The 18,765-nt window shown below is 41.2% G+C and overlaps 1 protein-coding gene and 1 long non-coding RNA gene across 2 annotated transcripts in view; one reads left to right on the top strand and one right to left on the bottom strand.

The window, feature by feature from the left end:
* The window catches only part of LOC108873470 (disks large-associated protein 2), a 94,872-nt gene that overhangs the window by 1,474 nt on the left and 74,633 nt on the right, over positions 1 to 18,765 (top strand). The window lies entirely within an intron of this gene.
* Positions 9,010 to 18,765, bottom strand: part of LOC127142655 (uncharacterized) — a 64,278-nt gene continuing 54,522 nt past the window's right edge. The window contains exon 4 of the long non-coding RNA XR_007813609.1: positions 9,010 to 9,223. This is a non-coding gene — a long non-coding RNA (uncharacterized LOC127142655). The remainder of the gene's footprint in view (positions 9,224 to 18,765) is intronic.

Below are 18,765 nucleotides of genomic sequence, written 5' to 3'. Positions count from 1 at the left end.
GGGAGAGGACCGAGGGCGGGGTATTTTTCTCTTGTGGTGAAAGCCATTGTGAATGGAGGGGACCCACAGCTTCTTCCCTCAAGTTTGTTCTGTCTGTACAAATGTCCACATGTTCCCACTGTGCTGCTCCCCTCCATTCAGTCAATGTGTGTGTGTGTGTGTGCCTGGAGTGACTCAGCTGTATTGTACTATATCTGTCATCCATCTTTTCATCTGTCACAGGTGTTACCATGGCTACTACAGACTCACTGCTGTCTTTTCTTTGAGAAGGACTCAGGTAAGAGGTGGGAGGGGTGATCAAGTCAAACTTAATGACGAGATGTCATTACATGCTGTATAATGGCTTCATAGTAGCAGGGGTCTGAGTGAGTGACAGCACAGTGGTGGCATCTGCCTTTTTCTTTTCAAGCGTTGACTTTTTAAAACAACTACAGAGTCAGGACCATGTTGGGTTGGGGGCTATGTTTGCAGCTGGTGCTTGGTCGTAACATAGACTTTATCAGAGACCATGAAGGATAACCCTGGTGATATACTATATTTTCCACATTGTCAACAAATCCTTTAAATCTTATTCATATGTTGTAAGAAAATGATTAAAAACACATCAGTGAGCCAGACCATTGCATTAGGTAATAAACTCCTGTATAACTATGAACACAGGCTCTTTAATATAATTGATGTTTTACCATATTAAAGATTCCATGGCCACTTAGACTTAAAGCTGTATCTAAATTCTAACCTGTGCATTTAGATTATTGTGAGATTTATATCACAACATCAAGAGAGGTGACTCTCCACGCAGGAAGTGACATCATATGCTGGTCCTTTACCAACCTGATGTTATATTCTGTTTCAAAAGCGATCAAACATTCAAGAACGCTGCAATTCAATCTGCATGCTTCTCTACATATTAGCAACCAGTACACATATCAACAAAAACACCTTATAGAACTATCACCTGTCATAGATAATAACCTGTATTCTAGCACAAATTCTATGAATTTTAATGATACCAAAACATAACATCGACAACACAAGCAATACATCAAATTCAAATATGTGCATAATTGACTCATTCTACTGCAACAAATATGTATTAATCCAGGGCAGGAAATATACCCCTAAAAATACACTGTTTACTCCTGTTAGAGTAATGTTCGCTGAAAACCACAGTACCCTCACGTTTAAGAAAATCACTGAGCCTTTTTTCTTTAATGAAGATATATAGTTACGACCCATTTTATTTGATTTGTGCCTTTCATAGAAATAAATACTCATGGGGCACAGAGCTACTGACAGAGTAGTGAAGCTTAGAGAAATGGACTTTGTTTTAGTCTTTTCACTGGATTTGTTGACAATAAGGAAAATACAGAATAATGTCAGCTTTATTCCTTCAATGTGTTTTGAAGGAATAATAGCTGTAGCTTAAACCTACATTTATTGTTTTTTTGTTTTTTTTTTTCCACTTGATGGCAGCGCAGTAAACTGTAAACACAATGCTGATGTATTGTCGCCTTGAAAAGCTAATTTTTTTATTTTTTACACATTCAGCAGACACAGACTTAACATTAGCATTCATATGGAGTGACTCCTTTTGGTTCATACTAGCTCTGCTACATTCCACTATGTTCACCAGCAGTGTCATTTGGTGCTGTGCAGAAACTGTAATCTATGACAGACTGAGGTTGGAAACAACGTTGATGAGAGCCGTGAGACTGAAACAAAACAATAAAGTTGTCATAAAACCAAAACAATAAGCTGAAAGACACAACTCTTCTTAGATTTGAAAGGAACTGCACAGTTGAGCGAGTTCATCACAATGAGCAACAACTTTTGCATTACATGTAGTCATCTGACTGACTATATGAAAATATTGGTAAATATAGCTTCAACTAGCCTTCAGCAAGCCTAGTTATTTGCACTATACCCTTACTGTGTCAAGGATAGATTCCTGCTTTGCGTGAATTTTTGCTGAGCATGTTTATGTTACATGTGATATGACCGACAGACGACCTGTTCAGACAGTTCCCTACAATCTGCCTATAAGTGAATGATGCTTGTTCTTTTTCAGGATTCAAGACCCTTAAAATGAATCGGGCAGGTAAAGACAGCGAACCAACCTCAGATAGTGTGTTGGAGGTGTTAGCTGCTGTGATGTGTGGGGAATTCGAGCACAGAGCATAAAGGAGATGGTTGTTAATTAGTTAAACTCTGCACGACTCCTGCTCTCAGCAGAGGTCAGAGCACGGAGAATCATCCAAGGAAAAGGCACTGCAGGGGTCCGCTACCTTTCTCTTGGCATTTTTTGGCCATTGCAGATGATCAAATGCTGGCTCACATCAGCACAAACCTCAAATACTATCACTATCACTGTGATGCTTTTGAAGCCAAGGGAAAGAGTAATCTTAAATTTTAATTTTGCGCATTTTAATTTACTTGGTTATAAATACCACGGAGTGAAACAAAAGCAAGCCCTCTAATGATTTCTATGACATGAGAATAGTAGTTGGAGCATTTGGTTTGTTGGTTTATAATTCACCAATGAACATTTTGAGGTCAGGTTTGACCTATTTTTACAGCAATGCTTTACCTTTGTGTTCTGCTCATTAATATCTCAGGTAGATTTTGCACATTTAGCCCAACACTAATCATTAGCTTGTGTCTGTAGTGTTGCAATGTCATTCTAAATCATAACCACATCCTTAAATAAAGACTGTAGGATGACAAGTTTAACAGCAGCGATCACATATGTGTTAATCACATTCTGAAAGTTCCTTTTTAAGCATTACAGATGAGCTGACAGTGGAGTTTCAGCCCCTCCACACATCAGAGATTATCTGTGAGTTAATCACGTGTAGGGTCCTACTGTGATTTTACAGGCTTTGTCAGCACAAAGGCTCCTGATGAAGTGAGTGTGGATGCGGGAACATCTTTGCTTGTTTGATGTGCATAACCTAAAGAATTGTTACAAGTTTTTTTTTCTTTATCAGTCATCCGCAGAACTTGCTCTTGATCATACCTTACTCATCATTTTCTCAAGGTTGAGGCACAGTGTTAACCACTGTGGGAGCTGAATCGTTTCAAGGAATATAAAACAAGCAGGACAAGTAGCAGAAGCACTGATGCCTTTTATGACTTTTCGTGAAAGAGTTTTAAAAAATGAGCACGATGAGCAACTGAAATGTGTTTCTGTGGTTCTGAATCTGGAATGCAATCTAAGCACCATTGTGTACATCTCATAGTACCAGCTCAGCGTTACACCACTAGGTGGGACTGTTTACTTTGATAACAAACCCAACTGCTGCTATCATGGATCTACTGGTGTGTTTCAGAAACTGGCCATTTCACATCCAGTACAGACACAGTGTTCTGTGTTACCCTGGAAGAATGTAATTATTTAGTTTGGTAGCTAATGCTGCTAAAGTTTGTGTGAGCACCAGTGAAAGAGTGAATTTGTTGGAAATGTCCTCAATAAAATTAAAATCTTTCAATAAAGAATTTCTCAATAGGTATATGCAAACTATTGTAATCACTTTAGTAGAGCAGCAGCTCTTATGTTGTTACCTATTTTTTTCAATAACTAAGAGAAAAGTATTATTCCCACTGCAGAATGAAATATCTTCCCATTTTAATTTGTTACATTATGCTCTCTAAATGAAAGTGTTTGTTAAACCATAAGAAGGCTGCATTCAGTATTTTAATTGCATCAGGCAATAATGACTTGCTGTACACATTTCTGATAGCTCCTGCTAGTGTTTCCCTGAGGGTAAAAGCTCAAAGTGTAGGATCACTTACAATCCAGAGAGTTCCTTCTAGGGCTTCCCTACAACTTTAGCTAATCAAGATTTTTGTGTCCCTGCACTGGCAAAGTTAGACACTGATATACAGTATATTTTTCATTTTTGGTTTTATTTGAGACTGCCCAGTCTAGAGACTGGGAGCAGAAGTCGTATAATAGATTCAAGATGGCACCTTATTCCAAAATTTTAAGATGTGCCTTAGGGGAAGGGGGTGAATACTGATGGAACAGTATAAACTATAATCCCCCACCTGATCCAGACCAGTTTCAGTCCACTTTGATTTGCTGTCAGTCTACATACAGACTGTTGATGATGATGTGGATCTGCTGGTTTGACAGACCATGGAAAACATTTGGGACAATAGCTTGAAATACTAATACGGAGTTTCAAGAAAACAATGTTTGCACCTTAAGGGCACTCCTGGTCCTCATATTCTTTGATTGGGGTATTGTCATCACACTTAACAACTCCCACAACTCAAGGATTTAAAGCATTACAGATCCATCATGACTGTTTAACTGTTGCCAAGAGAGGACTGTGGATTGAAAACCTCTGTCTCTTTCTAAACATTCACCTGCACAGAAGAAGTGGAAAAAGAAAATGACTCATCAGGTGATGTTACTTTTTCCACTTATCAGGCCATCTATGTTTGAGCTCTTACATACACATGGGTTAACATCTATGTCTTTTGGCTTTCTCTTTCTGAGTCCTTATTTGAGCATCCTTCTTTTCTGTCTGCACCAGCTATTGCTGATATGTCTTTTTCATCAAGAGAAGGAGCACTCATATTTCTCTTGAGTAGCACCTCTACTCCTTCAGAATACCAATAAGTCTTACGTTAGGCCTCAAATCAATAGGATCCTTTCCAAATTTGTATTTATTCCTCTCTCAGATTGTGTCTCAGCCTTAGAAGCTCTGCTGTGCTCTAGGACAGAGAAGAGGCTGGTGAAGGAGGGAGGACGTGAGGAGAATGTGAGGGCGGTCAGACTCGGAGATCAAGTGTTCTGCTATAGTTGGTGGAATCTGAGGTTCTAGTTTGGACGAGAGGTTGTCTCAGGACTTCGAAAGGCAGAGAATGGTGTTGCAGTTTGCTTGGATCTGTTGTGGTGTATTTACCTGAGGTGGAACTCCTTGGCATGCTTCTGTTGTTTAACTTTCTCTATGGATCGTGTGCCATTTAAACACCTGTACACTGGTCTGAGAAACGTGTCTGATCTCGGTGACGTCAGCAGGGTCCCGACATGACCAGGAAACGGCTCCCTCCCTTTCGTTTTGAGGAGTGATGTCATCGCAGGGAGAGCGTGAGGTTGGCTGAGGCTTTATTGAGCTTGACGTTTTATTACCAAGAGCACCAGACGTATGACCACATGCACCAGTCAATGCGAGGACACAGAGCAGAAAAACTGAGAGCCAAATAACATGGCAACACGTTTGTGACTCGTTATAAACCCCCTGAGAGGGAAAAGGAGTGTGAGGCAAAGACATAAAGACAGAGAAATGCAGATAGAAACCCAGAGGGGAAGAGGGACAGCATGAGTGTGCATGCTGATGGGGATAGGAGCGCGTGGAGCCACAGAGCTGCAGAATCCTGAATCCAGCAGATGGAGACTCCGTGTCCTTGTTTTGCGGTGATCTGTGGGAGCAACATGCAGCTCGCGCCGCTGCCTCGCACTGCTGCAGTGGAGGAGTAAATGCGGAGCCCAACACTGCTCCAGGTGATCCACAGCAGCCCAGCCCGGCAGACTGCTCCCTCCTCAGCCTTCCCTCTCCTCCTCCTCCTCCTTCTCCTCCTCCTCCACCTCCACCTCCACCTCTTCCTCCTCCACCTCCTCTTCCTCCTCCTCCTCCTCCTCTTCCTCCTCTGTCAGTGCTCCATTCCTCTGAGGGCTTTGAAAAAAATAACAAGAAAGGAACAGAAAAACAGAGGAGAAATCCTGCTTTCCCCCTCCGTTCTCAGATGTGAAACACCTCTGCATGACTGTCCGCCGCTTCCCTGTCATCGTGTGAAGACGCGCCGCATATGTGCTCCAATGTCTCCGGAACATAGACTCGCTGCAAGGTAAGAAGACTCATCCAGAAAAACATTTTTAATCTTTGCAGGTTTTTTGTTCCGTTTTTGTTGCCTCAAGACATATTCAGTGGGAACTGTTAGAGCCTTGTGTGTGTGTTTGAATTTAACAGGTAGATGAGAAGTTGCCACAGCAGATTAGGTAATTGGTATTCCTCGCAATGGCTTGAAATAAAAAAAAAAAAAAAAGCTCTTAGAGATAGATCTTTGTCAGATATGCCAAATACATCTGTCTTCAGTTTTGGAGGAAAAGCATCTTTTCTTCCCCCTCAGTCACAGCGATCCGTGCAGGTGTGTGTGTGTGTGTTCATATGTATGTGTGTGTAACAGAATCCAGCAGGGTGGGAGGGATTGCTCCTCAGCCAGGCTTCTCGATGGCCAACAAGGGGATTTTCATCTTGACAGTGTGGCCAAACAGCTTTCCATCGATCTTCTTATGGACATAAACGTCGGCAGAGTTTCTAGCTTTAAAAATAACTGACAGACTGTCTTCTTTTATGGTACCCATAGTTAATCATTATGTAATCATTTTTATCGATTCAGCTTGGCCGTTAGAGAGAGAGAAAAACCCTTTTCCTGTCAATTGCTATGTGTGTCTTATTCCTTATTTGTCATAGATGGGGAGGGATTGAAGATGAAGAGGGGAAAGAAAGGGGGAGATGAGGATAATGACGGTGAATAGATGGGGATGGGGGATGAGGGGTTGGTGGGCGGTGAGGGTAGGTGGTGGGATACAGGAGAACTTACTCCATCACTCTGTGATTTGGGAAACCTGCTGGCGATCCCTCTCAAAGCCTTCAATCTCTCACATGTTGGCTCTGATGCTGCAAAGCCTGAACCTGATAAGTGACCTGATGAGAGTTCATCACTTTTGCCTTCTACACACACGCGCACACACACAGACACTCAACTCACACACACACACACACACACACACACACACCCTTACCCTTCCTAATGCCATAATAAGAGATGGTCTAGCTGGTGCTGCAGCGATATCCAAATCCTGCATTCTGCCATTTGACAGGGCTTTAGGGCTTTTCTGAGTGTGTGTGTGTGGAAACCTTTCACAGTGTCTTGCACTCCATTTAGCTGCTGTATTTATAACTGATTATGACTTTTTAAAAAATAGGAAAAAAAGGTAAAATCACGACCACCATTTAGCTAAAAATCTGTGTACATTTACGCTTATTCGTGTTTGGATACTGATCAGATAGCATTCTGGGCTCTTTTATAACTGCACTGTGATGTGCAGCAGAGGACTGACAGATACTCTTTATCACTGGCAGCATTAATCCTCCTCCTTGACACATGCAGGCACAAGCACACACAAACTGTACATACAGCATTTGCCCTTGCAACAAGCTCCATCTCCTACCACACTGTACACAGCGAGCTACAGGCATGCCTATGCACATACATACAAGCACACTCAGACAGCCGTGTGGACTGAAATGGACTGCTTTCATGTGTAGCAAGGTGTCTGAGGTGGTCATTTGTCATGTGTGGCTTTGGGATGCAGAGGAGGAATCTCAGAGGAGCTGAGTCTCAGCTCCTCACGGCTCCCAGTCGGCTTTTCACTGCTCTGATTCTCAAGCAGATACACTTGCATCCTGAAATGCCTCATTTGGCTGGTTCCCAGTACAAAGCTCAAGGCCCACAACAAGAATAAGAGTTTGAAGCCTCATCAGCAGCCCCTAGAGGCTGAAGTGTTTATTACACGCAACTATACCGATATATTGGATAGAATGGAAAGTACTGCCTGACTGACGTAAGGCCTGAGTATACTCATTCAGAACTAGTCCTTAAGACATGCTGTTCAACCATTTAAGATACAGCTGCTCTAAATGGCAACACTTGAAGATGGGAAGGGAGAAGTGATATCATTTAAATATAAAGATAACTGCAGATTTTCAGACCGTCTCTCCTTGAAAATATTCATAGCGCTGTGCTCGGCTGCACACACAAAAAGTGACAGAAACAACTACTGTGCTGTTTGACCAGTTCTAATGGAGTATACTGGCCATTACTGCTAGGATAGTTAAAGGAATAGTTGGACATTTTGGGTAATGCTCTTAGTCACTTTCTTGCTGAGAGTTGGATGGATACCACTGCAGGTGGAGTCAGCAGCCAGTTAGCTTAGAATACAGACTGGAACCGAAGTGTAAAAATGACAAGTTTCTGTTTTACGAGGGGTTATGTGCTAATCTATTTCAAGACCAGTAACCTCCTGGAGTCTTTGCTGGTTGCCTGGCAACACCTTGGTTTCTGTATGGATTAAACAAACAAGATATAAAGTGTTAACAGAGGCAATATATGGACTGTGGTGTTAATTAGTGAGCTTCGGGAGTGCTGGTAGATGGATTTTGTTACATTTGGAAAGAGCCAAGCTAGCTGTTTCAGGTCCTTATGCTAAGCTAACCAGCTGCTGGCTCCAAAGTTACAATACAGACATGAGAGTCGGCAAACATGAGAGTGGTATGAGGCTTGTCATCCTAATCTCAGCAAGAAAGCCAGGGAGCTTCTCAAATGTTGAAGTGTTCCTTTAAAAGATGAAGGGGGCTCTTGAGGAAATGACACCAGCTCATCAACTTTAAAAGGATTCAAGTATTAATTTCCTTATTTCTTATAATTTTATTGTAATCTGCTTGTTGCATCATAAGATATCCTATGTGCAAAATTTAGATCCATTCAAGGAAATTTAGCAATAAAATTTTGTAGAATGACCTTGTACCGTCTTGTAGAATGATTATGGGGTCTTTCTCTGACAATCATGAATACACAAACCAACTTTGGATGCAGACAGATAATTCAATCCAAGCTGATTGTTAGGCCAGTGGGTTGAATACTGTTTTTGGACTGCTGACACATGACAGTGGATTTGATGGTGGTTTGGTTTCAGAGTAGTGAAACATTTTATGCATGTTCTGCGTGTCCTATTTAGGGAATCAGTCATTTGACACGGTGTATAAAATGACTAATTTGTTTATCTATCCCTCTTAGATTTACACACAGAGAGTGTGTGTGTTTGGTTTTAGGATTAAAGCTGCAGTACATCTGCCTGTTGATGGCATCTTTTCTCTTTGTTTTGCTGCAGGGTTTAGAGGTCAGACTGGAATGATTAACCAGCCATTAACTGACAAGCTGATTCATTGCAGTGTGTGGAGCAGGATAACAACAGAAATACCAGTGAATTTATAGTGATAATACACAGAATCATTTAAATGTAATTATTCGTGATGTTGAATAGTCATGGCTGTAGTGTTTCTCACCTACTGGGCTTGATTTTCTGATGGTGGATATTCATCTGTTCCTGGTGATCACAGACTCTGGTCTTGCATTAATCCGGAAAGCACTGGAAATAAAATTGACAATGTATTACTTTCATCTGTCTACTGAGCTGCACAAACCCTGCACTTTCCTTCTAGGATTTTAATTGATTTCAAAACTGGAAATGACAGTTAGAGGGTTAAGGTGTTGATGACAACTGCTACAGGGAATGACACTTTTCCAAGGATCCAGCAATTAACTTACATTTTAATGAGGATTGGGTGTCTTTTGACACATTACCTATTTAGATCTCAAACCGTTACAACTTCACATCTTTTCTCTTTCTTGTTACCATCGTGAGTCTTGCTAGTGACACCTTGGTTATTTTTCTCTCACTTCATGTCACTGTTTACAATAAAGGAGGTAGAAATTGACAGATATTTTATTCAGCACTTTTGTGAATAGAATTCTGGATCATTGCTTTTGACTTGCAGATCAAACCAAAAACAAACACTGCACACTGTTGTAGCCTTCGTTTAAGATAAAATCCTTTTTTAACTGTCTTAGCTGCTGATACACAATCACTTGTTAGTTTATTAGGAACACCTTGCTAAAACTAATGCAGTCTAATACCACAGTTCTGCAATAAACCCTCCCTTCATGAAGATTATAATGTTCAGTTCTTGTTGAGGCTGTGTCAAAGAGGTGTTGATTTAACTGTATTATTATTTTGGATTTGCATTTTTATGCTGGTGAACTGTATTGTGTTTGCTTAAAAAGGGACTCAATCAGATGTCTTATCTTTTCTCAGCATTATGTTTCATCTGTTGTATTTTTATCTACAGTTTATCCTAATTCTTCTACTGCTGCAGTGACCCAAGACCCCCGACAGGGATCATTAAAGTTTCACCTGGGCTCTGCTATCTTAATGTTTCCTGTGGCTAAACGAAGAGAAGCTGGATAGAAACAACCAGAATCCTAGTTCCCAGTTTTAATCCCTCCAAGTGGTGCTGAGTACAACACCATGTTAGGTAGCAAGAGAAGCTGTGTGGGTGTATGAGTGAGTAGAACAGCGAATATGTGTTTGAATATAGAGAGCATTCAGGGGAGTGAGCTGGATATTGGCAGCAGAGAGCATGATTGATACAATTTATTGTTCTGCACTGAGAACATGCAGAAACACGCACTCTCTAGGCAACTTTAGACCCAAGTAGATAACTGCGAATTAGACCCATTTCAGGAGATGTGGTCGAATGTTTTGGAGGAAATGGTTTGTATAAAGATGTATACTGAAAGCAAAGATCAAACCCCAGATGGTACTGGAGCTGGACGAAAAACAGCAACATGGGATAAGAAGAGGCCCAGATTGATAGGAGTGTTATTTTGTAACATGATCATCTGATTGTACATGGAGCTATCATTGATATATACTGTACATGAAAGGGAGTGCTATTGAGTGTCGTCAGCAGATCAGCGGCTCAACCTTGAATTTCTGTCTGCACCGTTAATTTCATGGCAAATTTCAGCTCTTTCAGATCAGTTGGAAACAATCTCAGCTAAAGGCTTCTCTGCACTACATCACATCTTGTAGCACATGACCCACAGTGAGAGCCACTTTGGCCCACTCTCAAGCTTTTTGCTCTGTGGGATTTTGAAGTGGCATCCACAGAAAATTCTTAAAAAGTCTGTGAGTTTATTTCAATTGAAACCCGAGCTTTGGGTTGTTTTTTTCTTAAATCAATGCGTCATCAGCTCTTTGGATCTGACTTGAGAATGATGTTCACTTTCCATGTCAGCTGTCAGTTACTGTACAAAAATACAGAGGGTAAAATGGTAACTGTGAGGTGCCTGCAGGAAAATCAATGTGGAGCAAGGACAAGACTGCATTAGTGTGCATGACAATCATACAATCTGCATTGATCAGCCTGGGGAGAGAGAATCTCTTGTCCCAAGTCCAATAAGGTAGTTGGAGTTTATTGACTACTTTGAGCATGAGGAAACCCCTCATCCAGGTGTGTGTGTGTGTGTTTTTTATCTCTTCAGTAAAAAAGCTGTTGCAATTAATAATGGAATCAACCGCCTGGTGTGTGGTGTGGTTTGGCTTCCCTAATGAGGACTGGATTCATCCTCAGTCTCTGACAGTACACTGAGCGGGATGTGCTGCTCTCCAGCCTGTTTCCATGGAGATACTCAGGAGCTGTAGCGTTCCCCCCCTCCACCCCTTCTGCTGTACATTCCTCCAAACAGTGCTGCTTCATAAGAGGGATCTGGGCCAGCGTGTGCATGTGTGTGTGTGTGGGGGGATATAATGGTGCGTTAACAAGCACAAAAACACGTATGGTGCCATTGACGGATACGCTTGTGCTATTGTGGTGGTATTAAGCTCTATGGCAGTAAACGTGAAAATGTGTGTGTGTGTGACTGCAGTTCAGTATCTCCAGTAGTGTGATTGTACAGTGTGTCAGCCTGTGTGATGTACTCTCTCTCCCGGTGTGTCATGCTAGTCGTAGCTGCTAATCTTGAAAGCTCTGCTGTGGCGAATGAGCGAGTGTGTACGTGTTCGCGTGTGTCACAGTGTGCTATGAAGGCTCTATTATGGGCTGTGCGTGATACTCTGAGTGGTCATTGACAGAGTGTGTATATGTGTGTGTGTGTGTATATGCTCATGCTGTGTACGTGAGAGTGAGTCAGGGTGACAGAGAGAGTGAGAGAGAAGAGTGAGATTAGGAGAGTAGGGACCAAAGAGGTAAGGAGAGAGACAGAGAAGCAGAATGTGGAAACACATGATGATCTAATGAATGCATAAAACAATTGTTAACTGTAAACCGTGAACTGTGTAATCTCATTGAAAAAATTCCTGCTGTATCCTGCCAACTACGTCTGTGCAGTTTTACGTGTGTAGTTAGTGTATATGTATCCCCCCAGGGCTGCAAAGCCAGAAACAGACTCCTGTGGTTCTTGCTTACAAGGTGACAAAGGTGACAAGTGATTCCTGGCCAGACAAAGAGGCCACCATGGGGATGGAGGGTGTCGAAAATAGCTGCGAAAAGGATCTTTCTGTCTTGGCAGAATGATGCAGTGCAGACCTGAACAGAGAGTCCTTACTGTATGGAGGCCAGGGCAATCCCTGTAGCAACAGGATTTCTAATCCTGAAGCTCTGCCCTGTCAATATGCAGCCTGCCTCTGTTTGAAGAGTAGATCCGCCCTTTGATTCATCGACCGCATCAGGTGGTTTTTGGGTGTTGGTTGCTGCCTGGTTTTGTCAGAGGAGCATGGTAATTAAGCTGGGTCTGTGTAAACCGTTTGGGTGAACCTTTTTCCTTTTTGCAGCCTTTTCAAAACTGCATTAATCGATTTTTTGGGGGGGCACTCACAGCCAGCAAAACAAGTAAAAAAAGAAACACACCATCTGATACCTTATCACCTTATTAAGCTGTTATGGAAAGCATGGAAAGTCTGCAGCTAACAATAATTTTCATTACTGATTCATTTGCTAGTTATTTTCTCAAAAATAGTGAAAATATGCCCATCTCAACTTCCCAGAGCCAAAGCTGACATACTTAAATTGCTTTGTCCAAACAACTGCTAAAACCAAAAGATGCTCAGTTTACTATCACAGAGGGCCAAGGACAACATGTAGTAGAAACTGTAGCCATTTTTGCTCTACATATTTGCAAACGGCCACCTCTGTACACATCCAGCAGACATGGTGCAACATTTGTATTCATTTGATGCTGTGTTTCTGGCTAAGTCTAATATTCACTCTGTTCTTACCTCTTTTTTGGTCTCCACCAACTCCTGAGAAAAAGATTTCCCCTGAGAGAAAATATCTGGTTCTTGGGCTGCTAAAACTCCACTCTGTTTACCAGCTAACTGTATCTGATGAGGAGGTAGTGAACAATATGTTTCTAGAGCTTTCTCACTGTAAACAGATGCCTGCTGATGAAAACAAGAGTGAACCAAAAAAGTAACTCTGCGAGTAGGACGGCTAAACTTGCTGAAGAGCTGAAACTTCCTACAAATGAATTCTTTAAATGAATAAATGAGTATAACGGATACCAGATGAAATTAGAAAATTGATACATAGAGCAAATATGTCCTCAGTTTGTTCTTTGATTTTACATTTAAAATTCATACCATAGAAGAAAAAAAAAGAGGTCAGAATTGGCTTTATCGACCTATGTAGTTTTACTCTGTATGCCATCATGCGTGAAATTGATCTGAGTGTGTGTGTGTTCTCCCTAACAGCATCTATAGTGAACATCTCCATAGCTGATAATAGGATATGCTGTGTGCAGGGTATGCCTGTAGAGAAGCAGGGTGGTAGCAGTCATCTCAGTCTGTCGCACTCTGGGGAGCGCTTATAGGATAAGTGCAAGTCGGGGCAGAAGAGAAGCTCTTTGTGTGTGTGTGCATGTGTGGATGCTAAGGTTAACACTACCACATGGGCTTGATCCTCGCCAATGCCATGGTACCTGCCGTGCGTTAATGGCCAGAGTGCTCTGACTCACGCAGGGCGGCAATGCCTACCAGGTGGTACATGTCCACACAGAGAATTCAGAGAGCTAATACTAATGTGCTAAACCAGCGTCCAGTCAGGGATGGTGGGGGTAGCATGAGCGCCACTGACAGGATAAAACACCAGCAGGGCATGGCAGGGTGCAACGCTTATAGCTGCTTTACTCAGCTGGAAGCTCACTCGCTCTCTGTCATGCTCTGTTTCTGTGTCATGGATGTAGACATGTGAGCATACAGAGGCTTGTTTTCAGGAAAAAGCGGTTTGCACGTGTTCAGTCAAAACACAGGTGTGCAGGTGTTTATAAAGAAGAAACAACAACTGGTTTGACACCTGCAAATAACTGCATTTTCTTGTCTAAACTTTACCACTTCAGTGATAAAGTGGAGCTTTATTCTTGAAAGGTTTCTGTCCTACGCTCACAGTAAGAACACTGTGTCCAACTTTTTTTTATAGTAGATTTCAAACAAAAACTGACTTTCCACTCTTCAACCATTCTTTGAACTTTCAATTCACTTTGGCAAATCCCTAACTAGCCTCTAATCAGGAGGCTCTGCCCACTTGGAAACAGCCAACGTAAGAGGTTTTTACTTGACTCCTCGCAAACTGGCATGCAGCACACTCAGCCTGGCCTGAACACCAAACTCTTGGCTCATTGGTACAACTTGAGCATGGAAGTGGAATATTAATAATGTTGGATATTCCACTCAATAGGGATCCATCAAGCCTCTCATGGATGGTTTCCCAGGGTCCTAAGTTCCTCCTCTTGTGTTCAGGTCTAACTTAACCCATTTCATATTAAGATATTTCACAAATATCCTTTACAAAATTGGAGCAAGGCTTCATTTGTTCCCTAAAGTGTAGGCCTATGATATTGAAAGCCATACTGCTACGCTGGGGAACAGAAAAACCCTTTGACAAGTTCCCTCAACAACCCATGTTACAGTAAGTGACAGAGCTGGGGAACATCTTTTTCAGGTTCCCATGAAGTGCCCTATGGAGCTGGGGAACATAGGATGTTGGAAACATAGGAATGACCCCTTGTTTTTACTGCTGCTCTGTAGAGGCTTGGATTTGTGATGTAGTGAATGCAACATTTCTCCATATTTTCTGAAAAGTGAACTGACAAACAGAGCCTTTCCAAATGTGTGCTGGCACATGACTGAAATCTAACCATTTAGTTCAAGCCCTTTTAGCAGCCTCAGCATTCACTAATCATTTTAATTGCATGGGATTAGATGGCTCTGTTCATCACCACAGAAACACAAGGTGCTTTAAGATCGCGCCCTGTGCTCTGATGTGTCATGGCACACAGAGGTGAGAACACTGCTCAGCACAGTCTGGCACCCCGCTGGTGGTGACAGTTTAATTCAAAACTAATTAAGTGAAACTATGGAGCTCGTCTTGGAGTCTTCAGAAGAGTCTGCATGAGGTGAAAAGTGTTGACATACGCCTTTCAGTGGTTAGGATCATGCTCCAGAGGAATCTTTACCACTGACTGCATTTTAAAATACTAATTACAACTGCATGCTGTTACCTTCTCTGTAACAAGAGTTGCTGTAAAAAGTTAGGTTACTTTTGTAAAGTAAAAAAACTTGAAGAACACTTGAAGCTTTTTCCTCTAAGGTAATATGGCTACCACCAGAGGGCAACTCTACCACTAGTCTTGTCAAATCTTACAAAAATTCTGACATAATCCAGAGGAAACAGCATAGATTTAGTCACAGAGAGTATTTGTCTGTCTGCAGGACTTTTTGATTGATCACTTTAAGAGGTTGGGCATGTGTGCTCTGTGTGTCATGCTGTGTGTTGAGAGGAAGGACCAGGAACAGGTAAAAGCACACACCTCCTCTAAAAGCCATTATTCTGTCAGCCCATTAAAACCAAAAAATCAAAGCTCTCTGCTCTCTGAATGAAGACACTATCTGTGTTGTGGTGCAGTACCATACCCCATGATCCCATTCAGGATTCTCAGGTGTAACATGTCAAATTGGGATAGCCAGCCAGTTTAAAAGCATCCACTTTATTACCTCCAAGAACTCCATAATGTTTTCTGTCCCTTTTGTCTGTCTGTCATTAGAAGAATCTCTCTGAAACTACTCACTTATACACAGGGACACACTGATTTGATATCTGTAATCTCAGCCATGAAATGACTGATCCACATATTTTTTGAGATTTGTAAATTTGATAAAAGAGAGCCCTGGTATCAGATTGGTTCCAGGTACTAACAAATACTGGAGTTGTTTTATAGGAATCTGGAAGAGGTGTGAAAGTAAGATTGGTACATCCCTGCCGTTCATGAAACAACCCACTTAACTTTCTGCCATTTTAGTGTTTTAAAAAGATATATTTTTTCTACAATGTTTCCTATAAAATTCATCCAATCCTCACAAAATTTGGCACAAAATATGTTTTTATTTTTCAAAATGTTGCTAAAATGTTTGCCAATTGCCAGTTTGAGTTATTTTTAACACACTCTGCAATTGCAAGTAAATTTAGACAAAACAAGCATATGTAGACTCTGCTCTCAGGATACACAAGTAATATACAGTATGTAAGGTGGATACACACACTGATGTCAGATACTCTTACTGTCTACTGGTTTTTGTGTTCTGCATTCCAGGCTCAGTTTCAGTGGTAGTATTTATTTGTTAAGGGGAAATGAAAATGCATGAGCAGGTGATTCCTAATAAAATCTTATCTGGATCTGTCATATGAGCTGCTGTTGAATTTTGTTTGCATGAAAAAAAAAGCAAAAAGCCCTGTGGAATTACACTGCATGCTCTTACTGAAAATCACATTACTAAATACAAGTCTTGCACTTGCTAAAATCATTTGGATGAATGTCTTAATGCCCTGTAGGGTTCTGATTTGCCTCTGTGTACGCGTTATCCATTCAGGCAGTTATCCCAGCACAAAACCCTTCACAACAGCAGTGCTACCACCCAAGGCACTCTGAAACCAGGACAAAAGCTTGCTATTGTGACTGCAGATGGGCATAATAAGAAATGTTGCTGTGTAAAATACCCAGTTTGGGCTTGTGTAATCTCCCTCAGCAGCATCTTTATTAAAATATTCTGTCACTGCAGTGTGCTCGTGGTGTCTTAAGGAGAGACAGCGTCTGTTGAATGTCGGATTGCTTTGACAAATCACACTTGAGAGCAAGAGCCACACTGCTGCTTGTGTGTAGCAAAACACAGCTGATGGAAACACCCCAGCAGGACATCAAAATGGTTGCAATCAAAGAACAAAGTGAGAGAAAATGAAAGAGGTCAAGCCACTCCAAACTTTAAACTAAAAGTACTTAAAAAAGACTTGAAAAATCATGTTCAAAATCTCAGCGTCTGGAAGAGCTGTGTTTTTTACTGTAAACATATGATAACTTGAGTTTACAAATTCAACTCAAATCATTCAGATAAATAAGATGAAAACAATTACAGATGAACAAAAATAAGTGAGGAAAAAATAAGTAAATTTAATACTGTCCAATTCTGATGTTTAAAAGTCCACAACCAGGGAATTTAAATGACCTGAATGACAAAGCACTTTCTCTACCTGCAAATCCATGGAGGGACTTACTCATATGGTGTTTAAAATACTGAGTTGTAGCCGGCAGCAATACCTAGCTGAAATTGAAACAGGTAACAGTCTGTCAGTCACCTGGCTGCGGTCTAAAGCTGTGCAAAGAAAACTCTCTGTTTTGACAGAAAAAGAAAAGCATTTTAGTTGTGATGGCTAAGGTTTGGTTTTCTTCCTTTCTGAAACACCACATCTGCTCAGTGCAGCCTTGTGTGGAAATGACCACTCAGTGATGTAAAACCTTTAGAAACCTACTAAGAATAACAATTGCCAGTGATTATCAGTGGAACACCCCACTGGCACTTGCTGTCCCATTGAAATATTTTTATGGGTTGTAAGCTGTAGGACAGAGGTTTAACAGCAACACTGAGTGAAGTAGTATCACAACAACTGGGCTACTACAGTTATAATACTGCGCTACTGTTTTAATTTACGTTTTAATTGTAGCAACTAAATTAAGGTTAAACATTTTTATGATTATGTTTGTGTGCTCACAGTACTTGGTTAAGGGACTTGAAGTGCGAGACAGTGTTTTTACTTTACTGACATTTAACTAAAATCACAATCTTTCTCTGCCTTTAGTCAACATGATTTTGCTTCCTAAACTTAAGCCACATGCAGAAGAACCCAGGTTATGAACCTCAGTCTGCAAGTGTAAAAGTCTGTGCCTTGTATGTTCATTCACTTGAATGGTCGTACTTGTGTACAGTACATATATAAACATAACACCTATACATGAAAAACTGCTGCCAGGTAAAATAACCTAAGCATCAATTTTCTATGATTGCTTTCCGAGGGTTAGCATTAGCCAAGTAAGGAGGACTTCTTCCAGCAAAGAGTACAAGCCAGAAATTGAGTTTTTGAGAGCCACAAATCTCAGCACCTGGCAAAGTAATCACTGAGTCATTGGTATCTTATATTTATCAATAATCCTATTGATTCTCCCACAGATATATTGAGGTCATTTTGTTCAGTATAGGATGGCGCAAATCTTTGTTGAGGTGGAGTTCAACAAAATGCAAAAGCAGGTTCTGTGTAGAGTACAGTAAAAAAGATATGACCTATAAATGTGTGATTATTTCATGTACATCGGTAAATATGATTTTTTTTTTTTTCATTTTCCTGCAAATATAGCAGCTAAGGTGAATGACTCACAGTAGCTCAGAGGCACGCTGTTATGCTGAATGATTATCATCATTGGTTTCAGAAGTGCATAAATAAAATTGCATAGTCAGAGCTCAGTGTGGGCTTAAACTACAGCCACACATGTTCAGAAACTCATGGTCTACAGGGCGTAGACATCTGGTTACACTGAGAGGCCGAGGGTGGCTGAAGGACACATCTTGTGTACATGATAAGACACTTGTTTTTGGAAATGGATTAAGAAGTGAGTAAATAAATCTAATAGTCATTTGGTGGCATGACAAAGTGTATTAGTTAGCCTGTGTGGTGCATTAAATGTATTATTCAAACAGTGTGGCTGGAGGGTGCAAGAGGGAAGGAGGAGAGGATGGCATCTTGTTTTGCC

This window comes from Lates calcarifer, linkage group LG7_1 (assembly GCF_001640805.2).
Source record: "Lates calcarifer isolate ASB-BC8 linkage group LG7_1, TLL_Latcal_v3, whole genome shotgun sequence".
Classification (NCBI taxonomy): domain Eukaryota; kingdom Metazoa; phylum Chordata; class Actinopteri; family Centropomidae; genus Lates; species Lates calcarifer.
Note: the sequence above shows the minus strand (reverse complement) of the source record. Positions and strands in the feature narration are given on the sequence as shown.